General features: G+C 38.1%; 42 non-coding genes across 42 annotated transcripts; all 42 read left to right on the plus strand.

Moving 5' to 3' along the window:
- The first annotated feature begins 290 nt into the window (after nt 1-290).
- On the plus strand, nt 291-401 carry trnal-caa (transfer RNA leucine (anticodon CAA)). Its single transcript has 2 exons — nt 291-328; nt 356-401. It is a non-coding gene; the product is annotated as a tRNA-Leu (tRNA).
- Nucleotides 402-724: 323 nt separating this feature from the next.
- Nucleotides 725-835, plus strand: trnal-caa (transfer RNA leucine (anticodon CAA)). Its single transcript has 2 exons — nt 725-762; nt 790-835. It is a non-coding gene; the product is annotated as a tRNA-Leu (tRNA).
- Nucleotides 836-1,182: 347 nt separating this feature from the next.
- On the plus strand, nt 1,183-1,293 carry trnal-caa (transfer RNA leucine (anticodon CAA)). Its single transcript has 2 exons — nt 1,183-1,220; nt 1,255-1,293. It is a non-coding gene; the product is annotated as a tRNA-Leu (tRNA).
- A 484-nt stretch (nt 1,294-1,777) lies between these two features.
- Nucleotides 1,778-1,888, plus strand: trnal-caa (transfer RNA leucine (anticodon CAA)). The gene is made up of 2 exons: nt 1,778-1,815; nt 1,843-1,888. It is a non-coding gene; the product is annotated as a tRNA-Leu (tRNA).
- A 331-nt stretch (nt 1,889-2,219) lies between these two features.
- On the plus strand, nt 2,220-2,330 carry trnal-caa (transfer RNA leucine (anticodon CAA)). The gene is made up of 2 exons: nt 2,220-2,257; nt 2,285-2,330. It is a non-coding gene; the product is annotated as a tRNA-Leu (tRNA).
- A 787-nt stretch (nt 2,331-3,117) lies between these two features.
- trnal-caa (transfer RNA leucine (anticodon CAA)) lies at nt 3,118-3,228 on the plus strand. The gene is made up of 2 exons: nt 3,118-3,155; nt 3,183-3,228. It is a non-coding gene; the product is annotated as a tRNA-Leu (tRNA).
- A 347-nt stretch (nt 3,229-3,575) lies between these two features.
- trnal-caa (transfer RNA leucine (anticodon CAA)) lies at nt 3,576-3,686 on the plus strand. Its single transcript has 2 exons — nt 3,576-3,613; nt 3,641-3,686. It is a non-coding gene; the product is annotated as a tRNA-Leu (tRNA).
- A 323-nt stretch (nt 3,687-4,009) lies between these two features.
- Nucleotides 4,010-4,120, plus strand: trnal-caa (transfer RNA leucine (anticodon CAA)). The gene is made up of 2 exons: nt 4,010-4,047; nt 4,075-4,120. It is a non-coding gene; the product is annotated as a tRNA-Leu (tRNA).
- A 347-nt stretch (nt 4,121-4,467) lies between these two features.
- Nucleotides 4,468-4,578, plus strand: trnal-caa (transfer RNA leucine (anticodon CAA)). Its single transcript has 2 exons — nt 4,468-4,505; nt 4,533-4,578. It is a non-coding gene; the product is annotated as a tRNA-Leu (tRNA).
- A 1,379-nt stretch (nt 4,579-5,957) lies between these two features.
- Nucleotides 5,958-6,068, plus strand: trnal-caa (transfer RNA leucine (anticodon CAA)). The gene is made up of 2 exons: nt 5,958-5,995; nt 6,023-6,068. It is a non-coding gene; the product is annotated as a tRNA-Leu (tRNA).
- A 331-nt stretch (nt 6,069-6,399) lies between these two features.
- trnal-caa (transfer RNA leucine (anticodon CAA)) lies at nt 6,400-6,510 on the plus strand. Its single transcript has 2 exons — nt 6,400-6,437; nt 6,465-6,510. It is a non-coding gene; the product is annotated as a tRNA-Leu (tRNA).
- A 787-nt stretch (nt 6,511-7,297) lies between these two features.
- On the plus strand, nt 7,298-7,408 carry trnal-caa (transfer RNA leucine (anticodon CAA)). The gene is made up of 2 exons: nt 7,298-7,335; nt 7,363-7,408. It is a non-coding gene; the product is annotated as a tRNA-Leu (tRNA).
- A 347-nt stretch (nt 7,409-7,755) lies between these two features.
- On the plus strand, nt 7,756-7,866 carry trnal-caa (transfer RNA leucine (anticodon CAA)). Its single transcript has 2 exons — nt 7,756-7,793; nt 7,821-7,866. It is a non-coding gene; the product is annotated as a tRNA-Leu (tRNA).
- A 323-nt stretch (nt 7,867-8,189) lies between these two features.
- Nucleotides 8,190-8,300, plus strand: trnal-caa (transfer RNA leucine (anticodon CAA)). The gene is made up of 2 exons: nt 8,190-8,227; nt 8,255-8,300. It is a non-coding gene; the product is annotated as a tRNA-Leu (tRNA).
- Nucleotides 8,301-8,647: 347 nt separating this feature from the next.
- trnal-caa (transfer RNA leucine (anticodon CAA)) lies at nt 8,648-8,758 on the plus strand. Its single transcript has 2 exons — nt 8,648-8,685; nt 8,713-8,758. It is a non-coding gene; the product is annotated as a tRNA-Leu (tRNA).
- Nucleotides 8,759-9,984: 1,226 nt separating this feature from the next.
- On the plus strand, nt 9,985-10,095 carry trnaf-aaa (transfer RNA phenylalanine (anticodon AAA)). The gene is made up of 2 exons: nt 9,985-10,022; nt 10,050-10,095. It is a non-coding gene; the product is annotated as a tRNA-Phe (tRNA).
- Nucleotides 10,096-10,882: 787 nt separating this feature from the next.
- Nucleotides 10,883-10,993, plus strand: trnal-caa (transfer RNA leucine (anticodon CAA)). Its single transcript has 2 exons — nt 10,883-10,920; nt 10,948-10,993. It is a non-coding gene; the product is annotated as a tRNA-Leu (tRNA).
- Nucleotides 10,994-11,338: 345 nt separating this feature from the next.
- On the plus strand, nt 11,339-11,449 carry trnal-caa (transfer RNA leucine (anticodon CAA)). Its single transcript has 2 exons — nt 11,339-11,376; nt 11,404-11,449. It is a non-coding gene; the product is annotated as a tRNA-Leu (tRNA).
- Nucleotides 11,450-11,780: 331 nt separating this feature from the next.
- On the plus strand, nt 11,781-11,891 carry trnal-caa (transfer RNA leucine (anticodon CAA)). Its single transcript has 2 exons — nt 11,781-11,818; nt 11,846-11,891. It is a non-coding gene; the product is annotated as a tRNA-Leu (tRNA).
- A 331-nt stretch (nt 11,892-12,222) lies between these two features.
- On the plus strand, nt 12,223-12,333 carry trnal-caa (transfer RNA leucine (anticodon CAA)). Its single transcript has 2 exons — nt 12,223-12,260; nt 12,288-12,333. It is a non-coding gene; the product is annotated as a tRNA-Leu (tRNA).
- Nucleotides 12,334-12,680: 347 nt separating this feature from the next.
- trnal-caa (transfer RNA leucine (anticodon CAA)) lies at nt 12,681-12,791 on the plus strand. Its single transcript has 2 exons — nt 12,681-12,718; nt 12,746-12,791. It is a non-coding gene; the product is annotated as a tRNA-Leu (tRNA).
- Nucleotides 12,792-13,122: 331 nt separating this feature from the next.
- Nucleotides 13,123-13,233, plus strand: trnal-caa (transfer RNA leucine (anticodon CAA)). Its single transcript has 2 exons — nt 13,123-13,160; nt 13,188-13,233. It is a non-coding gene; the product is annotated as a tRNA-Leu (tRNA).
- A 345-nt stretch (nt 13,234-13,578) lies between these two features.
- On the plus strand, nt 13,579-13,689 carry trnal-caa (transfer RNA leucine (anticodon CAA)). The gene is made up of 2 exons: nt 13,579-13,616; nt 13,644-13,689. It is a non-coding gene; the product is annotated as a tRNA-Leu (tRNA).
- Nucleotides 13,690-14,020: 331 nt separating this feature from the next.
- trnal-caa (transfer RNA leucine (anticodon CAA)) lies at nt 14,021-14,131 on the plus strand. The gene is made up of 2 exons: nt 14,021-14,058; nt 14,086-14,131. It is a non-coding gene; the product is annotated as a tRNA-Leu (tRNA).
- A 347-nt stretch (nt 14,132-14,478) lies between these two features.
- trnal-caa (transfer RNA leucine (anticodon CAA)) lies at nt 14,479-14,589 on the plus strand. The gene is made up of 2 exons: nt 14,479-14,516; nt 14,544-14,589. It is a non-coding gene; the product is annotated as a tRNA-Leu (tRNA).
- A 331-nt stretch (nt 14,590-14,920) lies between these two features.
- trnal-uaa (transfer RNA leucine (anticodon UAA)) lies at nt 14,921-15,031 on the plus strand. The gene is made up of 2 exons: nt 14,921-14,958; nt 14,986-15,031. It is a non-coding gene; the product is annotated as a tRNA-Leu (tRNA).
- Nucleotides 15,032-15,376: 345 nt separating this feature from the next.
- Nucleotides 15,377-15,487, plus strand: trnal-caa (transfer RNA leucine (anticodon CAA)). Its single transcript has 2 exons — nt 15,377-15,414; nt 15,442-15,487. It is a non-coding gene; the product is annotated as a tRNA-Leu (tRNA).
- A 331-nt stretch (nt 15,488-15,818) lies between these two features.
- trnal-caa (transfer RNA leucine (anticodon CAA)) lies at nt 15,819-15,929 on the plus strand. The gene is made up of 2 exons: nt 15,819-15,856; nt 15,884-15,929. It is a non-coding gene; the product is annotated as a tRNA-Leu (tRNA).
- A 331-nt stretch (nt 15,930-16,260) lies between these two features.
- trnal-caa (transfer RNA leucine (anticodon CAA)) lies at nt 16,261-16,371 on the plus strand. The gene is made up of 2 exons: nt 16,261-16,298; nt 16,326-16,371. It is a non-coding gene; the product is annotated as a tRNA-Leu (tRNA).
- Nucleotides 16,372-16,718: 347 nt separating this feature from the next.
- trnal-caa (transfer RNA leucine (anticodon CAA)) lies at nt 16,719-16,829 on the plus strand. Its single transcript has 2 exons — nt 16,719-16,756; nt 16,784-16,829. It is a non-coding gene; the product is annotated as a tRNA-Leu (tRNA).
- Nucleotides 16,830-17,160: 331 nt separating this feature from the next.
- On the plus strand, nt 17,161-17,271 carry trnal-caa (transfer RNA leucine (anticodon CAA)). The gene is made up of 2 exons: nt 17,161-17,198; nt 17,226-17,271. It is a non-coding gene; the product is annotated as a tRNA-Leu (tRNA).
- A 1,681-nt stretch (nt 17,272-18,952) lies between these two features.
- Nucleotides 18,953-19,063, plus strand: trnal-caa (transfer RNA leucine (anticodon CAA)). Its single transcript has 2 exons — nt 18,953-18,990; nt 19,018-19,063. It is a non-coding gene; the product is annotated as a tRNA-Leu (tRNA).
- Nucleotides 19,064-19,852: 789 nt separating this feature from the next.
- trnal-uaa (transfer RNA leucine (anticodon UAA)) lies at nt 19,853-19,963 on the plus strand. Its single transcript has 2 exons — nt 19,853-19,890; nt 19,918-19,963. It is a non-coding gene; the product is annotated as a tRNA-Leu (tRNA).
- A 345-nt stretch (nt 19,964-20,308) lies between these two features.
- Nucleotides 20,309-20,419, plus strand: trnal-caa (transfer RNA leucine (anticodon CAA)). The gene is made up of 2 exons: nt 20,309-20,346; nt 20,374-20,419. It is a non-coding gene; the product is annotated as a tRNA-Leu (tRNA).
- A 331-nt stretch (nt 20,420-20,750) lies between these two features.
- trnal-caa (transfer RNA leucine (anticodon CAA)) lies at nt 20,751-20,861 on the plus strand. The gene is made up of 2 exons: nt 20,751-20,788; nt 20,816-20,861. It is a non-coding gene; the product is annotated as a tRNA-Leu (tRNA).
- A 787-nt stretch (nt 20,862-21,648) lies between these two features.
- trnal-caa (transfer RNA leucine (anticodon CAA)) lies at nt 21,649-21,759 on the plus strand. Its single transcript has 2 exons — nt 21,649-21,686; nt 21,714-21,759. It is a non-coding gene; the product is annotated as a tRNA-Leu (tRNA).
- A 331-nt stretch (nt 21,760-22,090) lies between these two features.
- trnal-caa (transfer RNA leucine (anticodon CAA)) lies at nt 22,091-22,201 on the plus strand. Its single transcript has 2 exons — nt 22,091-22,128; nt 22,156-22,201. It is a non-coding gene; the product is annotated as a tRNA-Leu (tRNA).
- Nucleotides 22,202-22,988: 787 nt separating this feature from the next.
- Nucleotides 22,989-23,099, plus strand: trnal-caa (transfer RNA leucine (anticodon CAA)). The gene is made up of 2 exons: nt 22,989-23,026; nt 23,054-23,099. It is a non-coding gene; the product is annotated as a tRNA-Leu (tRNA).
- Nucleotides 23,100-23,446: 347 nt separating this feature from the next.
- Nucleotides 23,447-23,557, plus strand: trnal-caa (transfer RNA leucine (anticodon CAA)). The gene is made up of 2 exons: nt 23,447-23,484; nt 23,512-23,557. It is a non-coding gene; the product is annotated as a tRNA-Leu (tRNA).
- Nucleotides 23,558-23,888: 331 nt separating this feature from the next.
- Nucleotides 23,889-23,999, plus strand: trnal-caa (transfer RNA leucine (anticodon CAA)). The gene is made up of 2 exons: nt 23,889-23,926; nt 23,954-23,999. It is a non-coding gene; the product is annotated as a tRNA-Leu (tRNA).
- A 331-nt stretch (nt 24,000-24,330) lies between these two features.
- trnal-caa (transfer RNA leucine (anticodon CAA)) lies at nt 24,331-24,441 on the plus strand. The gene is made up of 2 exons: nt 24,331-24,368; nt 24,396-24,441. It is a non-coding gene; the product is annotated as a tRNA-Leu (tRNA).
- A 347-nt stretch (nt 24,442-24,788) lies between these two features.
- Nucleotides 24,789-24,899, plus strand: trnal-caa (transfer RNA leucine (anticodon CAA)). The gene is made up of 2 exons: nt 24,789-24,826; nt 24,854-24,899. It is a non-coding gene; the product is annotated as a tRNA-Leu (tRNA).
- Nucleotides 24,900-25,002: the final 103 nt, after the last annotated feature.

Below are 25,002 nucleotides of genomic sequence, written 5' to 3' on the forward strand. Positions count from 1 at the left end.
TGAAACAAATAAAATAAAAAATGTACATTTTGATTGAAAATTCAATGGTGAAGACTATGTGACTAACAGAAGAAGCTTAGTATCTTTTTTGGGAGGTTTGGGGTCAACAGGGGCCAATTTCATGTTTGTAAACCGACTTAGTTGCTTAATTTTCAGGAAGATCTGTTCTTTCATGAAAATTCATTAAATGTGGTGAATGTGAAATCTTGACAATCTTTGTATGACCCAAGTCAGGTATGAAATATGATCTCTCGCTGTGTGAATTTCTATACGGTATAGGAATTAACAATGTCAGGATGGCCGAGCGGTCTAAGGCGCCAGACTCAAGGACTGACTCCTTCCTTGTCAAAGGGATTTCTGGTCTCCGAATGGAGGCGTGGGTTCAAATCCCACTTCTGACATGTGATATACCTCAAGGTGTCTTTGTGAGGTGGGTTTACATTTGAACACTGGTTACATGAAACAAATAAAATATTTTTTTTATATTTTGACTGAATATTCAATGGTGAAGACTATGTGACTAACAGAAGAAGCTTAGTATCTTTTTTGGGAGGTTTGGGGTCAACAGGGGCCAGTTTTATGTTTGTAAACCAACTTCATTTTCAGGAAGATCTGTTCTTTTATGTAAATTCCTTGAGTATGTTGAATGTGACATTTTTATAATCTATGTATGAGACATGGCGGGTATGAAATGTGAATTTGTTAAGGAAATTATAATAAACACGTCAGGATGGCCGAGTGGTCTAAGGCGCCAGACTCAAGAACTGACTCCTTCCTTGTCAAAGGGATTTCTGGTCTCCGAATTGAGGCGTGGGTTCAAATCCCACTTCTGACATGTGATATACCTCAAGGTGTCTTTGTGAGGTAGGTTTACATTTGAACACTGGTTACATGAAACAAATAAAATATTTTTTTTATATTTTGACTGAATATTCAATGGTGAAGACTATGTGACTAACAGAAGAAGCTTAGTATCCTCTTTGGGAGGTTTGGGGTCAACAGGGACCAATTTCATGTTTGTAAACCGACTTAGTTGCTTAATTTTCAGGAAGATCTGTTCTTGCATGAAAATTCATTAAATGTGGTGAATGTGAAATCTTGAAAATCTTTGTATAACCCAAGTCAGGTATGAAATATGATCTCTCGCTGTGTGAATTTCTATACGGTATAGGAATTAACAATGTCAGGATGGCCGAGCGGTCTAAGGCCCCAGATTCAAGGACTGACTCCTTCCTTGTCAAAGGGATTTCTGCTCTCCGAATGGAGGCGTGGGTTCAAATCCCACTTCTGACATGTGATATACCTCAAGGTGTCTTTGTGAGGTGGGTTTACATTTGAACACTGGTTACATGAAACAAATAAAATATTTTTTTTATATTTTGACTGAATATTCAATGGTGAAGACTATGTGACTAACAGAAGAAGCTTAGTATCTTTTTTGGGAGGTTTGGGGTCAACAGGGGCCAGTTTTATGTTTCTAAACCAACTTAGTCACTTCATTTTCAGGAAGATCTGTTCTTTTATGTAAATTCCTTGAATATGTTGAATGTGACATTTTTATAATCTATGTATGAGACATGGCGGGTATGAAATGTGAATTTGTTAAGGAAATTATAATAAACACGTCAGGATGGCCGAGTGGTCTAAGGCGCCATACTCAAGGACTGACTCCTTCCTTGTCAAAGGGATTTCTGGTCTCCAAATGGAGGCGTAGGTTCAAATCCCACTTCTGCCATGTGATATACCTCAAGGTGGAATTAACAATGGAATTAACAATGTCAGGATGGCCGAGCGGTCTAAGGCGCCAGACTCAAGGACTGACTCCTTCCTCATTCTAGGGATTTCTGGTCTCCGAATGGAGGCGTGGGTTCAAATCCCACTTCTGACATGGGTTTTACCTCCAAGTGTCTTTGTGAGGTGGGTTTACATTTGAACACTGGTTACATGAAACAAATAAAATAAAAAATGTACATTTTGATTGAAAATTCAATGGTGAAGACTATGTGACTAACAGAAGAAGCTTAGTATCCTCTTTGGGAGGTTTGGGGTCAACAGGGGCCAATTTCATGTTTGTAAACCGACTTAGTTGCTTAATTTACAGGAAGATCTGTTCTTTCATTAAAATTCCTTGAATGTGTTGAATGTGACATTTTTATAATCTATGTATGAGACATGGCGGGTATGAAATGTAAATTTGTTAAGGAAATTATAATAAACAAGTCAGGATGGCCGAGTGGTCTAAGGCGCTAGACTCAAGGACTGTCTCCTTCCTTGTCAAAGGGATTTCTGGTCTCCGAATGGAGGCGTGGGTTCAAATCCCACTTCTGCCATGTGATATACCTCAAGGTGTCTTTGTGAGGTGGGATTACATTTGAAAACTGGTTACATGAAACAAATAAAACATTTTTTTTATATTTTGACTGAATATTCAATGGTGAAGACTATGTGACTAACAGAAGAAGCTTAGTATCCTCTTTGGGAGGTTTGGGGTCAACAGGGGCCAATTTCATGTTTGTAAACCGACTTAGTTGCTTAATTTTCAGGAAGATCTGTTCTTTCATTAAAATTCATTAAATGTGGTGAATGTGAAATCTTGATAATCTTTGTATGACCCAAGTCAGGTATGAAATATGATCTCTCGCTGTGTGAATTTCTATACGGTATAGGAATTACCAATGTCAGGATGGCTGAGGCCTAAGGCGCCAGACTCAAGGACTGACTCCTTCCTTGTCAAAGGGATTTCTGGTCTCCGAATGGAGGCGTGGGTTCAAATCCCACTTCTGACATGTGATATACCTCAAGGTGTCTTTGTGAGGTGGGTTTTCATTTGAACACTGGTTACATGAAACAAATAAAATATTTTTTTTATATTTTGACTGAATATTCAATGGTGAAGACTATGTGACTAACAGAAGAAGCTTAGTATCTTTTTTGGGAGGTTTGGGGTCAACAGGGGCCAGTTTTATGTTTGAAAACCAACTTAGTCACTTCATTTTCAGGAAGATCTGTTCTTTTATGTAAATTCCTTGAATATGTTGAATGTGACATTTTTATAATCTATGTATGAGACATGGCGGGTATGAAATGTGAATTTGTTAAGGAAATTATAATAAACATGTCAGGATGGCCGAGCGGTCTAAGGCGCCAGACTCAAGGACTGACTCCTTCCTCGTCAAAGGGATTTCTGGTCTCCAAATGGAGGCGTGGGTTCAAATCCCACTTCTGACATGTGTTTTACCTCCAAGTGTCTTTGTGAGGTGGGTTTACATTTGAACACTGGTTACATGAAACAAATAAAATAAAAAATGTACATTTTGATTGAAAATTCAATGGTGAAGACTATGTGACTAACAGAAGAAGCTTAGTATCTTTTTTGGGAGGTTTGGGGTCAACAGGGGCCAATTTCATGTTTGTAAACCGACTTAGTTGCTTAATTTTCAGGAAGATCTGTTCTTTCATGAAAATTCATTAAATGTGGTGAATGTGAAATCTTGACAATCTTTGTATGACCCAAGTCAGGTATGAAATATGATCTCTCGCTGTGTGAATTTCTATACGGTATAGGAATTAACAATGTCAGGATGGCCGAGCGGTCTAAGGCGCCAGACTCAAGGACTGACTCCTTCCTTGTCAAAGGGATTTCTGGTCTCCGAATGGAGGCGTGGGTTCAAATCCCACTTCTGACATGTGATATACCTCAAGGTGTCTTTGTGAGGTGGGTTTACATTTGAACACTGGTTACATGAAACAAATAAAATATTTTTTTTATATTTTGACTGAATATTCAATGGTGAAGACTATGTGACTAACAGAAGAAGCTTAGTATCTTTTTTGGGAGGTTTGGGGTCAACAGGGGCCAGTTTTATGTTTGTAAACCAACTTCATTTTCAGGAAGATCTGTTCTTTTATGTAAATTCCTTGAGTATGTTGAATGTGACATTTTTATAATCTATGTATGAGACATGGCGGGTATGAAATGTGAATTTGTTAAGGAAATTATAATAAACACGTCAGGATGGCCGAGTGGTCTAAGGCGCCAGACTCAAGAACTGACTCCTTCCTTGTCAAAGGGATTTCTGGTCTCCGAATTGAGGCGTGGGTTCAAATCCCACTTCTGACATGTGATATACCTCAAGGTGTCTTTGTGAGTTAGGTTTACATTTGAACACTGGTTACATGAAACAAATAAAATATTTTTTTTATATTTTGACTGAATATTCAATGGTGAAGACTATGTGACTAACAGAAGAAGCTTAGTATCCTCTTTGGGAGGTTTGGGGTCAACAGGGACCAATTTCATGTTTGTAAACCGACTTAGTTGCTTAATTTTCAGGAAGATCTGTTCTTGCATGAAAATTCATTAAATGTGGTGAATGTGAAATCTTGAAAATCTTTGTATGACCCAAGTCAGGTATGAAATATGATCTCTCGCTGTGTGAATTTCTATACGGTATAGGAATTAACAATGTCAGGATGGCCGAGCGGTCTAAGGCCCCAGATTCAAGGACTGACTCCTTCCTTGTCAAAGGGATTTCTGGTCTCCGAATGGAGGCGTTGGTTCAAATCCCACTTCTGACATGTGATATACCTCAAGGTGTCTTCGTGAGGTGGGTTTACGTTTGAACACTGGTTACATGAAACAAATAAAAAAAATTTTTATATTTTGACTGAATATTCAATGGTGAAGACTATGTGACTAACAGAAGAAGCTTAGTATCTTTTTTGGGAGGTTTGGGGTCAACAGGGGCCAGTTTTATGTTTGTAAACCAACTTAGTCACTTCATTTTCAGGAAGATCTGTTCTTTTATGTAAATTCCTTGAATGTGTTGAATGTGACATTTTTATAATCTATGTATGAGATATGGCGGGTATGAAATGTGAATTTGTTAAGGAAATTATAATAAACACGTCAGGATGGCCGAGTGGTCTAAGGCGCCAGACTTAAGGACTGACTCCTTCCTTGTCAAAGGGATTTCTGGTCTCTGAATGGAGGCGGTTTCAAATCCCACTTCTGACATGTGATATACCTCAAGGTGTCTTTGTTAGGTAGGTTTACATTTGAACACTGGTTACATGAAACAAATAAAATATTTTTTTTATATTTTGACTGAATATTCAATGGTGAAGACTATGTGACTAACAGAAGAAGCTTAGTATCCTCTTTGGGAGGTTTGGGGTCAACAGGGGCCAATTTCATGTTTGTAAACCGACTTAGTTGCTTAATTTTCAGGAAGATCTGTTCTTTCATGAAAATTCATTAAATGTGGTGAATGTGAAATCTTGACAATCTTTGTATGACCCAAGTCAGGTATGAAATATGATCTCTCGCTGTGTGAATTTCTATACGGTATAGGAATTACCAATGTCAGGATGGCTGAGGCCTAAGGCGCCAGACTCAAGGACTGACTCCTTCCCTGTCAAAGGGATTTCTGGTCTCCGAATGGAGGCGTGGGTTCAAATCCCACTTCTGACATGTGATATACCTCAAGGTGTCTTTGTGAGGTGGATTTACATTTGAACACTGGTTACATGAAACAAATAAAATATTTTTTTTATATTTTGACTGAATATTCAATGGTGAAGACTATGTGACTAACAGAAGAAGCTTAGTATCTTTTTTGGGAGGTTTGGGGTCAACAGGGGCCAGTTTTATGTTTGTAAACCAACTTAGTCACTTCATTTTCAGGAAGATCTGTTCTTTTATGTAAATTCCTTGAGTATGTTGAATGTGACATTTTTATAATCTATGTATGAGACATGGCGGGTATGAAATGTGAATTTGTTAAGGAAATTATAATAAACACGTCAGGATGGCCGAGTGGTCTAAGGCGCCATACTCAAGGACTGACTCCTTCCTTGTCAAAGGGATTTCTGGTCTCTAAATGGAGGCGTGGGTTCAAATCCCACTTCTGCCATGTGATATACCTCAAGGTGGAATTAACAATGGAATTAACAATGTCAGGATGGCCGAGCGGTCTAAGGCGCCAGACTCAAGGACTGACTCCTTCCTCATTCTAGGGATTTCTGGTCTCCGAATGGAGGCGTGGGTTCAAATCCCACTTCTGACATGGGTTTTACCTCCAAGTGTCTTTGTGAGGTGGGTTTACATTTGAACACTGGTTACATGAAACAAATAAAATAAAAAATGTACATTTTGATTGAAAATTCAATGGTGAAGACTATGTGACTAATAGAAGAAGCTTAGTATCCTCTTTGGGAGGTTTGGGGTCAACAGGGGCCAATTTCATGTTTGTAAACCGACTTAGTTGCTTAATTTACAGGAAGATCTGTTCTTTCATTAAAATTCCTTGAATGTGTTGAATGTGACATTTTTATAATCTATGTATGAGACATGGCGGGTATGAAATGTAAATTTGTTAAGGAAATTATAATAAACAAGTCAGGATGGCCGAGTGGTCTAAGGCGCTAGACTCAAGGACTGTCTCCTTCCTTGTCAAAGGGATTTCTGGTCTCCGAATGGAGGCGTGGGTTCAAATCCCACTTCTGCCATGTGATATACCTCAAGGTGTCTTTGTGAGGTGGGATTACATTTGAAAACTGGTTACATGAAACAAATAAAACATTTTTTTTATATTTTGACTGAATATTCAATGGTGAAGACTATGTGACTAACAGAAGAAGCTTAGTATCCTCTTTGGGAGGTTTGGGGTCAACAGGGGCCAATTTCATGTTTGTAAACCGACTTAGTTGCTTAATTTTCAGGAAGATCTGTTCTTTCATTAAAATTCATTAAATGTGGTGAATGTGAAATCTTGATAATCTTTGTATGACCCAAGTCAGGTATGAAATATGATCTCTCGCTGTGTGAATTTCTATACGGTATAGGAATTACCAATGTCAGGATGGCTGAGGCCTAAGGCGCCAGACTCAAGGACTGACTCCTTCCTTGTCAAAGGGATTTCTGGTCTCCGAATGGAGGCGTGGGTTCAAATCCCACTTCTGACATGTGATATACCTCAAGGTGTCTTTGTGAGGTGGGTTTTCATTTGAACACTGGTTACATGAAACAAATAAAATATTTTTTTTATATTTTGACTGAATATTCAATGGTGAAGACTATGTGACTAACAGAAGAAGCTTAGTATCTTTTTTGGGAGGTTTGGGGTCAACAGGGGCCAGTTTTATGTTTGAAAACCAACTTAGTCACTTCATTTTCAGGAAGATCTGTTCTTTTATGTAAATTCCTTGAATATGTTGAATGTGACATTTTTATAATCTATGTATGAGACATGGCGGGTATGAAATGTGAATTTGTTAAGGAAATTATAATAAACATGTCAGGATGGCCGAGCGGTCTAAGGCGCCAGACTCAAGGACTGACTCCTTCCTCGTCAAAGGGATTTCTGGTCTCCAAATGGAGGCGTGGGTTCAAATCCCACTTCTGACATATGTTTTACCTCCATGTGTCTTTGTGAGGTGGGTTTACATTTGAACACTGGTTACATGAAACAAATAAAATAAAAAATGTACATTTTGATTGAAAATTCAATGGTGAAGACTATGTGACTAACAGAAGAAGCTTAGTATCTTTTTTGGGAGGTTTGGGGTCAACAGGGGCCAATTTCATGTTTGTAAACCGACTTAGTTGCTTAATTTTCAGGAAGATCTGTTCTTTCATGAAAATTCATTAAATGTGGTGAATGTGAAATCTTGACAATCTTTGTATGACCCAAGTCAGGTATGAAATATGATCTCTCGCTGTGTGAATTTCTATACGGTATAGGAATTAACAATGTCAGGATGGCCGAGCGGTCTAAGGCGCCAGACTCAAGGACTGACTCCTTCCTTGTCAAAGGGATTTCTGGTCTCCGAATGGAGGCATGGGTTCAAATCCCACTTCTGACATGTGATATACCTCAAGGTGTCTTTGTGAGGTGGGTTTACATTTGAACACTGGTTACATGAAACAAATAAAATATTTTTTTTATATTTTGACTGAATATTCAATGGTGAAGACTATGTGACTAACAGAAGAAGCTTAGTATCTTTTTTGGGAGGTTTGGGGTCAACAGGGGCCAGTTTTATGTTTGTAAACCAACTTCATTTTCAGGAAGATCTGTTCTTTTATGTAAATTCCTTAGATATGTTGAATGTGACATTTTTATAATCTATGTATGAGACATGGCGGGTATGAAATGTGAATTTGTTAAGGAAATTATAATAAACACGTCAGGATGGCCGAGTGGTCTAAGGCGCCAGACTCAAGAACTGACTCCTTCCTTGTCAAAGGGATTTCTGGTCTCCGAATTGAGGCGTGGGTTCAAATCCCACTTCTGACATGTGATATACCTCAAGGTGTCTTTGTGAGGTAGGTTTACATTTGAACACTGGTTACATGAAACAAATAAAATATTTTTTTTATATTTTGACTGAATATTCAATGGTGAAGACTATGTGACTAACAGAAGAAGCTTAGTATCCTCTTTGGGAGGTTTGGGGTCAACAGGGACCAATTTCATGTTTGTAAACCGACTTAGTTGCTTAATTTTCAGGAAGATCTGTTCTTGCATGAAAATTCATTAAATGTGGTGAATGTGAAATCTTGAAAATCTTTGTATGACCCAAGTCAGGTATGAAATATGATCTCTCGCTGTGTGAATTTCTATACGGTATAGGAATTAACAATGTCAGGATGGCCGAGCGGTCTAAGGCCCCAGATTCAAGGACTGACTCCTTCCTTGTCAAAGGGATTTCTGGTCTCCGAATGGAGGCGTTGGTTCAAATCCCACTTCTGACATGTGATATACCTCAAGGTGTCTTCGTGAGGTGGGTTTACGTTTGAACACTGGTTACATGAAACAAATAAAAAAAATTTTTATATTTTGACTGAATATTCAATGGTGAAGACTATGTGACTAACAGAAGAAGCTTAGTATCTTTTTTGGGAGGTTTGGGGTCAACAGGGGCCAGTTTTATGTTTGTAAACCAACTTAGTCACTTCATTTTCAGGAAGATCTGTTCTTTTATGTAAATTCCTTGAATGTTTTGAATGTGACATTTTTATAATCTATGTATGAGACATGGCGGGTATGAAATGTGAATTTGTTAAGGAAATTATAATAAACACGTCAGGATGGCCGAGTGGTCTAAGGCGCCAGACTTAAGGACTGACTCCTTCCTTGTCAAAGGGATTTCTGGTCTCCGAATGGAGGCGGTTTCAAATCCCACTTCTGACATGTGATATACCTCAAGGTGTCTTTGTTAGGTAGGTTTACATTTGAACACTGGTTACATGAAACAAATAAAATATTTTTTTTATATTTTGACTGAATATTCAATGGTGAAGACTATGTGACTAACAGAAGAAGCTTAGTATCCTCTTTGGGAGGTTTGGGGTCAACAGGGGCCAATTTCATGTTTGTAAACCGACTTAGTTGCTTAATTTTCAGGAAGATCTGTTCTTTCATGAAAATTCATTAAATGTGGTGAATGTGAAATCTTGACAATCTTTGTATGACCCAAGTCAGGTATGAAATATGATCTCTCGCTGTGTGAATTTCTATACGGTATAGGAATTACCAATGTCAGGATGGCTGAGGCCTAAGGCGCCAGACTCAAGGACTGACTCCTTCCTTGTCAAAGGGATTTCTGGTCTCCGAATGGAGGCGTGGGTTCAAATCCCACTTCTGACATGTGATATACCTCAAGGTGTCTTTGTGAGGTGGGTTTACATTTGAACACTGGTTACATGAAACAAATAAAATATTTTTTTTATATTTTGACTGAATATTCAATGGTGAAGACTATGTGACTAACAGAAGAAGCTTAGTATCTTTTTTGGGAGGTTTGGGGTCAACAGGGGCCAGTTTTATGTTTGTAAACCAACTTAGTCACTTCATTTTCAGGAAGATCTGTTCTTTTATGTAAATTCCTTGAGTATGTTGAATGTGACATTTTTATAATCTATGTATGAGACATGGCGGGTATGAAATGTGAATTTGTTAAGGAAATTATAATAAACACGTCAGGATGGCCGAGTGGTCTAAGGCGCCAGACTAAAGGACTGACTCCTTCCTTGTCAAAGGGATTTCTGTTCTCCGAATGGAGGCGTGGGTTCAAATCCCACTTCTGACATGTGATACACCTGAAGGTGTCTTTGTGAGGTAGGTTTACATTTGAACACTGGTTACATGAAACAAATGAAATATTTTTTTTATATTTTGACTGAATATTCAATGGTGAAGACTATGTGACTAACAGAAGAAGCTTAGTATCCTCTTTGGGAGGTTTGGGGTGAACAGGGGCCAATTTCATGTTTGTAAACCGACTTAGTTGCTTAATTTTCAGGAAGATCTGTTCTTTCATGAAAATTCATTAAATGTGGTGAATGTGAAATCTTGACAATCTTTGTATGACCCAAGTCAGGTATGAAATATGATCTCTCGCTGTGTGAATTTCTATACGGTATAGGAATTACCAATGTCAGGATGGCTGAGGCCTAAGGCGCCAGACTCAAGGACTGACTCCTTCCCTGTCAAAGGGATTTCTGGTCTCCGAATGGAGGCGTGGGTTCAAATCCCACTTCTGACATGTGATATACCTCAAGGTGTCTTTGTGAGGTGGATTTACATTTGAACACTGGTTACATGAAACAAATAAAATATTTTTTTTATATTTTGACTGAATATTCAATGGTGAAGACTATGTGACTAACAGAAGAAGCTTAGTATCTTTTTTGGGAGGTTTGGGGTCAACAGGGGCCAGTTTTATGTTTGTAAACCAACTTAGTCACTTCATTTTCAGGAAGATCTGTTCTTTTATGTAAATTCCTTGAGTATGTTGAATGTGACATTTTTATAATCTATGTATGAGACATGGCGGGTATGAAATGTGAATTTGTTAAGGAAATTATAATAAACACGTCAGGATGGCCGAGTGGTCTAAGGCGCTAGACTCAAGGACTGACTCCTTCCTTGTCAAAGGGATTTCTGGTCTCCGAATGGAGGCGTGGGTTCAAATCCCACTTCTGACATGTGTTTTACCTCCAAGTGTCTTTGTGAGGTGGGTTTACATTTGAACACTGGTTACATGAAACAAATAAAATATTTTTTTTATATTTTGACTGAATATTCAATGGTGAAGACTATGTGACTAAAAGAAGAAGCTTAGTATCCTCTTTGGGAGGTTTGGGGTCAACAGGGGCCAATTTCATGTTTGTAAACCGACTTAGTTGCTTAATTTTCAGGAAGATCTGTTCTTTCATGAAAATTCATTAAATGTGGTGAATGTGAAATCTTGACAATCTTTGTATGACCCAAGTCAGGTATGAAATATGATCTCTCTGTGTAAATTTCTATACGGTATAGGAATTAACAATGTCAGGATGGCCGAGCGGTCTAAGGCGCCAGACTCAAGGACTGACTCCTTCCTTGTCAAAGGGATTTCTGGTCTCCGAATGGAGGCGTGGGTTCAAATCCCACTTCTGACATGTGATATACCTCAAGGTGTCTTTGTGAGGTGGGTTTACATTTGAACACTGGTTACATGAAACAAATAAAATATTTTTTTTATATTTTGACTGAATATTCAATGGTGAAGACTATGTGACTAACAGAAGAAGCTTAGTATCTTTTTTGGGAGGTTTGGGGTCAACAGGGGCCAGTTTTATGTTTGTAAACCAACTTAGTCACTTCATTTTCAGGAAGATCTGTTCTTTTATGTAAATTCCTTGAGTATGTTGAATGTGACATTTTTATAATCTATGTATGAGACATGGCGGGTATGGAATGTGAATTTGTTAAGGAAATTATAATAAACACGTCAGGATGGACGAGTGGTCTAAGGCGCCAGACTCAAGGACTGACTCCTTCCTTGTCAAAGGGATTTCTGGTCTCCGAATGGAGGCGTGGGTTCAAATCCCACTTCTGACATGTGATATACCTCAAGGTGTCTTTGTGAGGTGGGTTTACATTTGAACACTGGTTACATGAAACAAATAAAATATTTTTTTTATATTTTGACTGAATATTCAATGGTGAAGACTATGTGACTAACAGAAGAAGCTTAGTATCTTTTTTGGGAGGTTTGGGGTCAACAGGGGCCAGTTTTATGTTTCTAAACCAACTTAGTCACTTCATTTTCAGGAAGATCTGTTCTTTTATGTAAATTCCTTGAATATGTTGAATGTGACATTTTTATAATCTATGTATGAGACATGGCGGGTATGAAATGTGAATTTGTTAAGGAAATTATAATAAACACGTCAGGATGGCCGAGTGGTCTAAGGCGCCAGACTCAAGAACTGACTCCTTCCTTGTCAAAGGGATTTCTGGTCTCTGAATTGAGGCGTGGGTTCAAATCCCACTTCTGACATGTGATATACCTCAAGGTGTCTTTGTGAGGTAGGTTTACATTTGAACACTGGTTACATGAAACAAATAAAATATTTTTTTTATATTTTGACTGAATATTCAATGGTGAAGACTATGTGACTAACAGAAGAAGCTTAGTATCCTCTTTGGGAGGTTTGGGGTCAACAGGGACCAATTTCATGTTTGTAAACCGACTTAGTTGCTTAATTTTCAGGAAGATCTGTTCTTGCATGAAAATTCATTAAATGTGGTGAATGTGAAATCTTGAAAATCTTTGTATGACCCAAGTCAGGTATGAAATATGATCTCTCGCTGTGTGAATTTCTATACGGTATAGGAATTAACAATGTCAGGATGGCCGAGCGGTCTAAGGCCCCAGATTCAAGGACTGACTCCTTCCTTGTCAAAGGGATTTCTGGTCTCCGAATGGAGGCGTGGGTTCAAATCCCACTTCTGACATGTGATATACCTCAAGGTGTCTTTGTGAGGTGGGTTTACATTTGAACACTGGTTACATGAAACAAATAAAATATTTTTTTTATATTTTGACTGAATATTCAATGGTGAAGACTATGTGACTAACAGAAGAAGCTTAGTATCCTCTTTGGGAGGTTTGGGGTCAACAGGGGCCAGTTTTATGTTTGTAAACCAACTTAGTCACTTCATTTTCAGGAAGATCTGTTCTTTTATGTAAATTCCTTGAATGTGTTGAATGTGACATTTTTATAATCTATGTATGAGACATGGCGGGTATGAGATGTGAAATTGTTAAGGAAATTATAATAAACATGTCAGGATGGCCGAGTGGTCTAAGGCGCAAGACTCAAGGACTGACTCCTTCCTCATTCTAGGGATTTCTGGTCTCCGAATGGAGGCGTGAGTTCAAATCCCACTTCTGACATAGGTTTTACCTCCAAGTGTCTTTGTGAGGTGGGTTTACATTTGAACACTGGTTACATGAAACAAATAAAATATTTTTTTTATATTTTGACTGAATATTCAATGGTGAAGACTATGTGACTAACAGAAGAAGCTTAGTATCCTCTTTGGGAGGTTTGGGGTCAACAGGGGCCAATTTCATGATTGTAAACCGACTTAGTTGCTTAATTTTCAGGAAGATCTGTTCTTTCATGAAAATTCATTAAATGTGGTGAATGTGAAATCTTGACAATCTTTGTATGACCCAAGTCAGGTATGAAATATGATCTCTCTGTGTAAATTTCTATACGGTATAGGAATTAACAATGTCAGGATGGCCGAGCGGTCTAATGCGCCAGACTCAAGGACTGACTCCTTCCTTGTCAAAGGGATTTCTGGTCTCCGAATGGAGGCGTGGGTTCAAATCCCACTTCTGACATGTGATATACCTCAAGGTGTCTTTGTGAGGTGGATTTACATTTGAACACTGGTTACATGAAACAAATAAAATATTTTTTTTATATTTTGACTGAATATTCAATGGTGAAGACTATGTGACTAACAGAAGAAGCTTAGTATCTTTTTTGGGAGGTTTGGGGTCAACAGGGGCCAGTTTTATGTTTGTAAACCAACTTAGTCACTTCATTTTCAGGAAGATCTGTTCTTTTATGTAAATTCCTTGAGTATGTTGAATGTGACATTTTTATAATCTATGTATGAGACATGGCGGGTATGAAATGTGAATTTGTTAAGGAAATTATAATAAACACGTCAGGATGGCCGAGTGGTCTAAGGCGCTAGACTCAAGGACTGACTCCTTCCTTGTCAAAGGGATTTCTGGTCTCCGAATGGAGGCGTGGGTTCAAATCCCACTTCTGACATGTGTTTTACCTCCAAGTGTCTTTGTGAGGTGGGTTTACATTTGAACACTGGTTACATGAAACAAATAAAATAAAAAATGTACATTTTGATTGAAAATTCAATGGTGAAGACTATGTGACTAACAGAAGAAGCTTAGTATCCTCTTTGGGAGGTTTGGGGTCAACAGGGGCCAATTTCATGTTTGTAAACCGACTTAGTTGCTTAATTTTCAGGAAGATCTGTTCTTTCATTAAAATTCATTAAATGTGGTGAATGTGAAATCTTGATAATCTTTGTATGACCCAAGTCAGGTATGAAATATGATCTCTCGCTGTGTGAATTTCTATACGGTATAGGATTTAACAATGTCAGGATGGCCGAGCGGTCTAAGGCGCCAGACTCAAGGACTGACTCCTTCCTCGTCAAAGGGATTTCTGGTCTCTGAATGGAGGCGTGGGTTCAAATTCCACTTTTGACATGTGTTTTACCTCCAAGTGTCTTTGTGAGGTGGGTTTACATTTGAACACTGGTTACATGAAACAAATAAAATATTTTTTTTATATTTTGACTGAATATTCAATGGCGAAGACTATGTGACTAACAGAAGAAGCTTAGTATCTATTTTGGGAGGTTTGGGGTCAACAGGGGCCAGTTTTATGTTTCTAAACCAACTTAGTCACTTCATTTTCAGGAAGATCTGTTCTTTTATGTAAATTCCTTGAATATGTTGAATGTGACATTTTTATAATCTATGTATGAGACATGGCGGGTATGAAATGTGAATTTGTTAAGGAAATTATAATAAACACGTCAGGATGGCCGAGTGGTCTAAGGCGCCAGACTTAAGGACAGACTCCTTCCTTGTCAAAGGGATTTCTGGTCTCCGAATGGAGGCGTGGGTTCAAATCCCACTTCTGACATGTGATATACCTCAAGGTGTCTTTGTTAGGTAGGTTTACATTTGAACACTGGTTACATGAAACAAATAAAATATTTTTTTTATATTTTGACTGAATATTCAATGGTGAAGACTATGTGACTAAAAGAAGAAGCTTAGTATCCTCTTTGGGAGGTTTGGGGTCAACAGGGGCCAATTTCATGTTTGTAAACCGACTTAGTTGCTTAATTTTCAGGAAGATCTGTTCTTTCATGAAAATTCATTAAATGTGGTGAATGTGAAATCTTGACAATCTTTGTATGACCCAAGTCAGGTATGAAATATGATCTCTCTGTGTAAATTTCTATACGGTATAGGAATTAACAATGTCAGGATGGCCGAGCGGTCTAAGGCGCCAGACTCAAGGACTGACTCCTTCCTTGTCAAAGGGATTTCTGGTCTCCGAATGGAGGCGTGGTTTCAAATCCCACTTCTGACATGTGATATACCTCAAGGTGTCTTTGTGAGGTGGGTTTACATTTGAACACTGGTTACATGAAACAAATAAAATATTTTTTTTATATTTTGACTGAATATTCAATGGTGAAGACTATGTGACTAACAGAAGAAGCTTAGTATCTTTTTTGGGAGGTTTGGGGTCAACAGGGGCCAGTTTTATGTTTGTAAACCAACTTAGTCACTTCATTTTCAGGAAGATCTGTTCTTTTATGTAAATTCCTTGAGTATGTTGAATGTGACATTTTTATAATCTATGTATGAGACATGGCGGGTATGAAATGTGAATTTGTTAAGGAAATTATAATAAACACGTCAGGATGGACGAGTGGTCTAAGGCGCCAGACTCAAGGACTGACTCCTTCCTTGTCAAAGGGATTTCTGGTCTCCGAATGGAGGCGTGGGTTCAAATCCCACTTCTGACATGTGATATACCTCAAGGTGTCTTTGTGAGGTGGGTTTACATTTGAACACTGGTTACATGAAACAAATAAAATATTTTTTTTATATTTTGACTGAATATTCAATGGTGAAGACTATGTGACTAACAGAAGAAGCTTAGTATCTTTTTTGGGAGGTTTGGGGTCAACAGGGGCCAGTTTTATGTTTCTAAACCAACTTAGTCACTTCATTTTCAGGAAGATCTGTTCTTTTATGTAAATTCCTTGAATATGTTGAATGTGACATTTTTATAATCTATGTATGAGACATGGCGGGTATGAAATGTGAATTTGTTAAGGAAATTATAATAAACACGTCAGGATGGCCGAGTGGTCTAAGGCGCCAGACTCAAGAACTGACTCCTTCCTTGTCAAAGGGATTTCTGGTCTCCGAATTGAGGCGTGGGTTCAAATCCCACTTCTGACATGTGATATACCTCAAGGTGTCTTTGTGAGGTAGGTTTACATTTGAACACTGGTTACATGAAACAAATAAAATATTTTTTTTATATTTTGACTGAATATTCAATGGTGAAGACTATGTGACTAACAGAAGAAGCTTAGTATCCTCTTTGGGAGGTTTGGGGTCAACAGGGACCAATTTCATGTTTGTAAACCGACTTAGTTGCTTAATTTTCAGGAAGATCTGTTCTTGCATGAAAATTCATTAAATGTGGTGAATGTGAAATCTTGAAAATCTTTGTATGACCCAAGTCAGGTATGAAATATGATCTCTTGCTGTGTGAATTTCTATACGGTATAGGAATTAACAATGTCAGGATGGCCGAGCGGTCTAAGGCCCCAGATTCAAGGACTGACTCCTTCCTTGTCAAAGGGATTTCTGGTCTCCGAATGGAGGCGTGGGTTCAAATCCCACTTCTGACATGTGATATACCTCAAGGTGTCTTTGTGAGGTGGGTTTACATTTGAACACTGGTTACATGAAACAAATAAAATATTTTTTTTATATTTTGACTGAATATTCAATGGTGAAGACTATGTGACTAACAGAAGAAGCTTAGTATCCTCTTTGGGAGGTTTGGGGTCAACAGGGGCCAGTTTTATGTTTGTAAACCAACTTAGTCACTTCATTTTCAGGAAGATCTGTTCTTTTATGTAAATTCCTTGAATGTGTTGAATGTGACATTTTTATAATCTATGTATGAGACATGGCGGGTATGAGATGTGAAATTGTTAAGGAAATTATAATAAACATGTCAGGATGGCCGAGTGGTCTAAGGCGCAAGACTCAAGGACTGACTCCTTCCTCATTCTAGGGATTTCTGGTCTCCGAATGGAGGCGTGAGTTCAAATCCCACTTCTGACATAGGTTTTACCTCCAAGTGTCTTTGTGAGGTGGGTTTACATTTGAACACTGGTTACATGAAACAAATAAAATATTTTTTTTATATTTTGACTGAATATTCAATGGTGAAGACTATGTGACTAACAGAAGAAGCTTAGTATCCTCTTTGGGAGGTTTGGGGTCAACAGGGGCCAATTTCATGATTGTAAACCGACTTAGTTGCTTAATTTTCAGGAAGATCTGTTCTTTCATGAAAATTCATTAAATGTGGTGAATGTGAAATCTTGACAATCTTTGTATGACCCAAGTCAGGTATGAAATATGATCTCTCTGTGTAAATTTCTATACGGTATAGGAATTAACAATGTCAGGATGGCCGAGCGGTCTAATGCGCCAGACTCAAGGACTGACTCCTTCCTTGTCAAAGGGATTTCTGGTCTCCGAATGGAGGCGTTGGTTCAAATCCCACTTCTGACATGTGATATACCTCAAGGTGTCTTCGTGAGGTGGGTTTACGTTTGAACACTGGTTACATGAAACAAATAAAAAATTTTTTTATATTTTGACTGAATATTCAATGGTGAAGACTATGTGACTAACAGAAGAAGCTTAGTATCTTTTTTGGGAGGTTTGGGGTCAACAGGGGCCAGTTTTATGTTTGTAAACCAACTTAGTCACTTCATTTTCAGGAAGATCTGTTCTTTTATGTAAATTCCTTGAATGTGTTGAATGTGACATTTTATAATCTATGTATGAGACATGGCGGGTATGAAATGTGAATTTGTTAAGGAAATTATAATAAACACGTCAGGATGGCCGAGTGGTCTAAGGCGCCAGACTTAAGGACTGACTCCTTCCTTGTCAAAGGGATTTCTGGTCTCCGAATGGAGGCGGTTTCAAATCCCACTTCTGACATGTGATATACCTCAAGGTGTCTTTGTTAGGTAGGTTTACATTTGAACACTGGTTACATGAAACAAATAAAATATTTTTTTTATATTTTGACTGAATATTCAATGGTGAAGACTATGTGACTAACAGAAGAAGCTTAGTATCCTCTTTGGGAGGTTTGGGGTCAACAGGGGCCAATTTCATGTTTGTAAACCGACTTAGTTGCTTAATTTTCAGGAAGATCTGTTCTTTCATGAAAATTCATTAAATGTGGTGAATGTGAAATCTTGACAATCTTTGTATGACCCAAGTCAGGTATGAAATATGATCTCTCGCTGTGTGAATTTCTATACGGTATAGGAATTACCAATGTCAGGATGGCTGAGGCCTAAGGCGCCAGACTCAAGGACTGACTCCTTCCCTGTCAAAGGGATTTCTGGTCTCCGAATGGAGGCGTGGGTTCAAATCCCACTTCTGACATGTGATATACCTCAAGGTGTCTTTGTGAGGTGGATTTACATTTGAACACTGGTTACATGAAACAAATAAAATATTTTTTTTATATTTTGACTGAATATTCAATGGTGAAGACTATGTGACTAACAGAAGAAGCTTAGTATCTTTTTTGGGAGGTTTGGGGTCAACAGGGGCCAGTTTTATGTTTGTAAACCAACTTAGTCACTTCATTTTCAGGAAGATCTGTTCTTTTATGTAAATTCCTTGAGTATGTTGAATGTGACATTTTTATAATCTATGTATGAGACATGGCGGGTATGAAATGTGAATTTGTTAAGGAAATTATAATAAACACGTCAGGATGGCCGAGTGGTCTAAGGCGCTAGACTCAAGGACTGACTCCTTCCTTGTCAAAGGGATTTCTGGTCTCCGAATGGAGGCGTGGGTTCAAATCCCACTTCTGACATGTGTTTTACCTCCAAGTGTCTTTGTGAGGTGGGTTTACATTTGAACACTGGTTACATGAAACAAATAAAATAAAAAATGTACATTTTGATTGAAAATTCAATGGTGAAGACTATGTGACTAACAGAAGAAGCTTAGTATCCTCTTTGGGAGGTTTGGGGTCAACAGGGGCCAATTTCATGTTTGTAAACCGACTTAGTTGCTTAATTTTCAGGAAGATCTGTTCTTTCATTAAAATTCATTAAATGTGGTGAATGTGAAATCTTGATAATCTTTGTATGACCCAAGTCAGGTATGAAATATGATCTCTCGCTGTGTGAATTTCTATACGGTATAGGATTTAACAATGTCAGGATGGCCGAGCGGTCTAAGGCGCCAGACTCAAGGACTGACTCCTTCCTCGTCAAAGGGATTTCTGGTCTCTGAATGGAGGAGTGGGTTCAAATTCCACTTTTGACATGTGTTTTACCTCCAAGTGTCTTTGTGAGGTGGGTTTACATTTGAACACTGGTTACATGAAACAAATAAAATATTTTTTTTATATTTTGACTGAATATTCAATGGTGAAGACTATGTGACTAACAGAAGAAGCTTAGTATCTATTTTGGGAGGTTTGGGGTCAACAGGGGCCAGTTTTATGTTTCTAAACCAACTTAGTCACTTCATTTTCAGGAAGAACTGTTCTTTTATGTAAATTCCTTGAATATGTTGAATGTGACATTTTTATAATCTATGTATGAGACATGGCGGGTATGAAATGTGAATTTGTTAAGGAAATTATAATAAACACGTCAGGATGGCCGAGTGGTCTAAGGCGCCAGACTTAAGGACTGACTCCTTCCTTGTCAAAGGGATTTCTGGTCTCCGAATGGAGGCGTGGGTTCAAATCCCACTTCTGACATGTGATATACCTCAAGGTGTCTTTGTTAGGTAGGTTTACATTTGAACACTGGTTACATGAAACAAATAAAATATTTTTTTTATATTTTGACTGAATATTCAATGGTGAAGACTATGTGACTAACAGAAGAAGCTTAGTATCCTCTTTGGGAGGTTTGGGGTCAACAGGGGCCAATTTCATGTTTGTAAACCGACTTAGTTGCTTAATTTTCAGGAAGATCTGTTCTTTCATGAAAATTCATTAAATGTGGTGAATGTGAAATCTTGACAATCTTTGTATGACCCAAGTCAGGTATGAAATATGATCTCTCTGTGTAAATTTCTATACGGTATAGGAATTAACAATGTCAGGATGGCCGAGCGGTCTAAGGCGCCAGACTCAAGGACTGACTCCTTCCTTGTCAAAGGGATTTCTGGTCTCCGAATGGAGGCGTGGGTTCAAATCCCACTTCTGACATGGGTTTTACCTCCAAGTGTCTTTGTGAGGTGGGTTTACATTTGAACACTGGTTACATGAAACAAATAAAATAAAAAATGTACATTTTGATTGAAAATTCAATGGTGAAGACTATGTGACTAACAGAAGAAGCTTAGTATCCTCTTTGGGAGGTTTGGGGTCAACAGGGGCCAATTTCATGTTTGTAAACCGACTTAGTTGCTTAATTTACAGGAAGATCTGTTCTTTCATTAAAATTCCTTGAATGTGTTGAATGTGACATTTTTATAATCTATGTATGAGACATGGCGGGTATGAAATGTAAATTTGTTAAGGAAATTATAATAAACAAGTCAGGATGGCCGAGTGGTCTAAGGCGCTAGACTCAAGGACTGTCTCCTTCCTTGTCAAAGGGATTCCTGGTCTCCGAATGGAGGCGTGGGTTCAAATCCCACTTCTGCCATGTGATATACCTCAAGGTGTCTTTGTGAGGTGGGATTACATTTGAAAACTGGTTACATGAAACAAATAAAACATTTTTTTTATATTTTGACTGAATATTCAATGGTGAAGACTATGTGACTAACAGAAGAAGCTTAGTATCCTCTTTGGGAGGTTTGGGGTCAACAGGGGCCAATTTCATGTTTGTAAACCGACTTAGTTGCTTAATTTTCAGGAAGATCTGTTCTTTCATTAAAATTCATTAAATGTGGTGAATGTGAAATCTTGATAATCTTTGTATGACCCAAGTCAGGTATGAAATATGATCTCTCGCTGTGTGAATTTCTATACGGTATAGGAATTACCAATGTCAGGATGGCTGAGGCCTAAGGCGCCAGACTCAAGGACTGACTCCTTCCTTGTCAAAGGGATTTCTGGTCTCCGAATGGAGGCGTGGGTTCAAATCCCACTTCTGACATGTGATATACCTCAAGGTGTCTTTGTGAGGTGGGTTTTCATTTGAACACTGGTTACATGAAACAAATAAAATATTTTTTTTATATTTTGACTGAATATTCAATGGTGAAGACTATGTGACTAACAGAAGAAGCTTAGTATCTTTTTTGGGAGGTTTGGGGTCAACAGGGGCCAGTTTTATGTTTGAAAACCAACTTAGTCAATTCATTTTCAGGAAGATCTGTTCTTTTATGTAAATTCCTTGAATATGTTGAATGTGACATTTTTATAATCTATGTATGAGACATGGCGGGTATGAAATGTGAATTTGTTAAGGAAATTATAATAAACATGTCAGGATGGCCGAGCGGTCTAAGGCGCCAGACTCAAGGACTGACTCCTTCCTCGTCAAAGGGATTTCTGGTCTCCAAATGGAGGCGTGGGTTCAAATCCCACTTCTGACATGGGTTTTACCTCCAAGTGTCTTTGTGAGGTGGGTTTACATTTGAACACTGGTTACATGAAACAAATAAAATAAAAAATGTACATTTTGATTGAAAATTCAATGGTGAAGACTATGTGACTAACAGAAGAAGCTTAGTATCCTCTTTGGGAGGTTTGGGGTCAACAGGGGCCAATTTCATGTTTGTAAACCGACTTAGTTGCTTAATTTACAGGAAGATCTGTTCTTTCATTAAAATTCCTTGAATGTGTTGAATGTGACATTTTTATAATCTATGTATGAGACATGGCGGGTATGAAATGTAAATTTGTTAAGGAAATTATAATAAACAAGTCAGGATGGCCGAGTGGTCTAAGGCGCTAGACTCAAGGACTGTCTCCTTCCTTGTCAAAGGGATTTCTGGTCTCCGAATGGAGGCGTGGGTTCAAATCCCACTTCTGCCATGTGATATACCTCAAGGTGTCTTTGTGAGGTGGGATTACATTTGAAAACTGGTTACATGAAACAAATAAAACATTTTTTTTATATTTTGACTGAATATTCAATGGTGAAGACTATGTGACTAACAGAAGAAGCTTAGTATCCTCTTTGGGAGGTTTGGGGTCAACAGGGGCCAATTTCATGTTTGTAAACCGACTTAGTTGCTTAATTTTCAGGAAGATCTGTTCTTTCATTAAAATTCATTAAATGTGGTGAATGTGAAATCTTGATAATCTTTGTATGACCCAAGTCAGGTATGAAATATGATCTCTCGCTGTGTGAATTTCTATACGGTATAGGAATTACCAATGTCAGGATGGCTGAGGCCTAAGGCGCCAGACTCAAGGACTGACTCCTTCCTTGTCAAAGGGATTTCTGGTCTCCGAATGGAGGCGTGGGTTCAAATCCCACTTCTGACATGTGATATACCTCAAGGTGTCTTTGTGAGGTGGGTTTTCATTTGAACACTGGTTACATGAAACAAATAAAATATTTTTTTTATATTTTGACTGCATATTCAATGGTGAAGACTATGTGACTAACAGAAGAAGCTTAGTATCTTTTTTGGGAGGTTTGGGGTCAACAGGGGCCAGTTTTATGTTTGAAAACCAACTTAGTCAATTCATTTTCAGGAAGATCTGTTCTTTTATGTAAATTCCTTGAATATGTTGAATGTGACATTTTTATAATCTATGTATGAGACATGGCGGGTATGAAATGTGAATTTGTTAAGGAAATTATGATAAACATGTCAGGATGGCCGAGCGGTCTAAGGCGCCAGACTCAAGGACTGACTCCTTCCTCGTCAAAGGGATTTCTGGTCTCCAAATGGAGGCGTGGGTTCAAATCCCACTTCTGACATGTGCTTTACCTCCAAGTGTCTTTGTGAGGTGGGTTTACATTTGAACACTGGTTACATGAAACAAATAAAATAAAAAATGTACATTTTGATTGAAAATTCAATGGTGAAGACTATGTGACTAACAGAAGAAGCTTAGTATCTTTTTTGGGAGGTTTGGGGTCAACAGGGGCCAATTTCATGTTTGTAAACCGACTTAGTTGCTTAATTTTCAGGAAGATCTGTTCTTTCATGAAAATTCATTAAATGTGGTGAATGTGAAATCTTGACAATCTTTGTATGACCCAAGTCAGGTATGAAATATGATCTCTCGCTGTGTGAATTTCTATACGGTATAGGAATTAACAATGTCAGGATGGCCGAGCGGTCTAAGGCGCCAGACTCAAGGACTGACTCCTTCCTTGTCAAAGGGATTTCTGGTCTCCGAATGGAGGCGTGGGTTCAAATCCCACTTCTGACATGTGATATACCTCAAGGTGTCTTTGTGAGGTGGGTTTACATTTGAACACTGGTTACATGAAACAAATAAAATATTTTTTTTATATTTTGACTGAATATTCAATGGTGAAGACTATGTGACTAACAGAAGAAGCTTAGTATCTTTTTTGGGAGGTTTGGGGTCAACAGGGGCCAGTTTTATGTTTGTAAACCAACTTAGTCACTTCATTTTCAGGAAGATCTGTTCTTTTATGTAAATTCCTTGAGTATGTTGAATGTGACATTTTTATAATCTATGTATGAGACATGGCGGGTATGAAATGTGAATTTGTTAAGGAAATTATAATAAACACGTCAGGATGGACGAGTGGTCTAAGGCGCCAGACTCAAGGACTGACTCCTTCCTTGTCAAAGGGATTTCTGGTCTCCGAATGGAGGCGTGGGTTCAAATCCCACTTCTGACATGTGATATACCTCAAGGTGTCTTTGTGAGGTGGGTTTACATTTGAACACTGGTTACATGAAACAAATAAAATATTTTTTTTATATTTTGACTGAATATTCAATGGTGAAGACTATGTGACTAACAGAAGAAGCTTAGTATCTTTTTTGGGAGGTTTGGGGTCAACAGGGGCCAGTTTTATGTTTCTAAACCAACTTAGTCACTTCATTTTCAGGAAGATCTGTTCTTTTATGTAAATTCCTTGAATATGTTGAATGTGACATTTTTATAATCTATGTATGAGACATGGCGGGTATGAAATGTGAATTTGTTAAGGAAATTATAATAAACACGTCAGGATGGCCGAGTGGTCTAAGGCGCCAGACTCAAGAACTGACTCCTTCCTTGTCAAAGGGATTTCTGGTCTCCGAATTGAGGCGTGGGTTCAAATCCCACTTCTGACATGTGATATACCTCAAGGTGTCTTTGTGAGGTAGGTTTACATTTGAACACTGGTTACATGAAACAAATAAAATATTTTTTTTATATTTTGACTGAATATTCAATGGTGAAGACTATGTGACTAACAGAAGAAGCTTAGTATCCTCTTTGGGAGGTTTGGGGTCAACAGGGACCAATTTCATGTTTGTAAACTGACTTAGTTGCTTAATTTTCAGGAAGATCTGTTCTTGCATGAAAATTCATTAAATGTGGTGAATGTGAAATCTTGAAAATCTTTGTATGACCCAAGTCAGGTATGAAATATGATCTCTTGCTGTGTGAATTTCTATACGGTATAGGAATTAACAATGTCAGGATGGCCGAGCGGTCTAAGGCCCCAGATTCAAGGACTGACTCCTTCCTTGTCAAAGGGATTTCTGGTCTCCGAATGGAGGCGTGGGTTCAAATCCCACTTCTGACATGTGATATACCTCAAGGTGTCTTTGTGAGGTGGGTTTACATTTGAACACTGGTTACATGAAACAAATAAAATATTTTTTTTATATTTTGACTGAATATTCAAT

Source organism: Pleuronectes platessa, chromosome 6 (genome assembly GCF_947347685.1).
Source record: "Pleuronectes platessa chromosome 6, fPlePla1.1, whole genome shotgun sequence".
NCBI classification, from domain to species: domain Eukaryota; kingdom Metazoa; phylum Chordata; class Actinopteri; order Pleuronectiformes; family Pleuronectidae; genus Pleuronectes; species Pleuronectes platessa.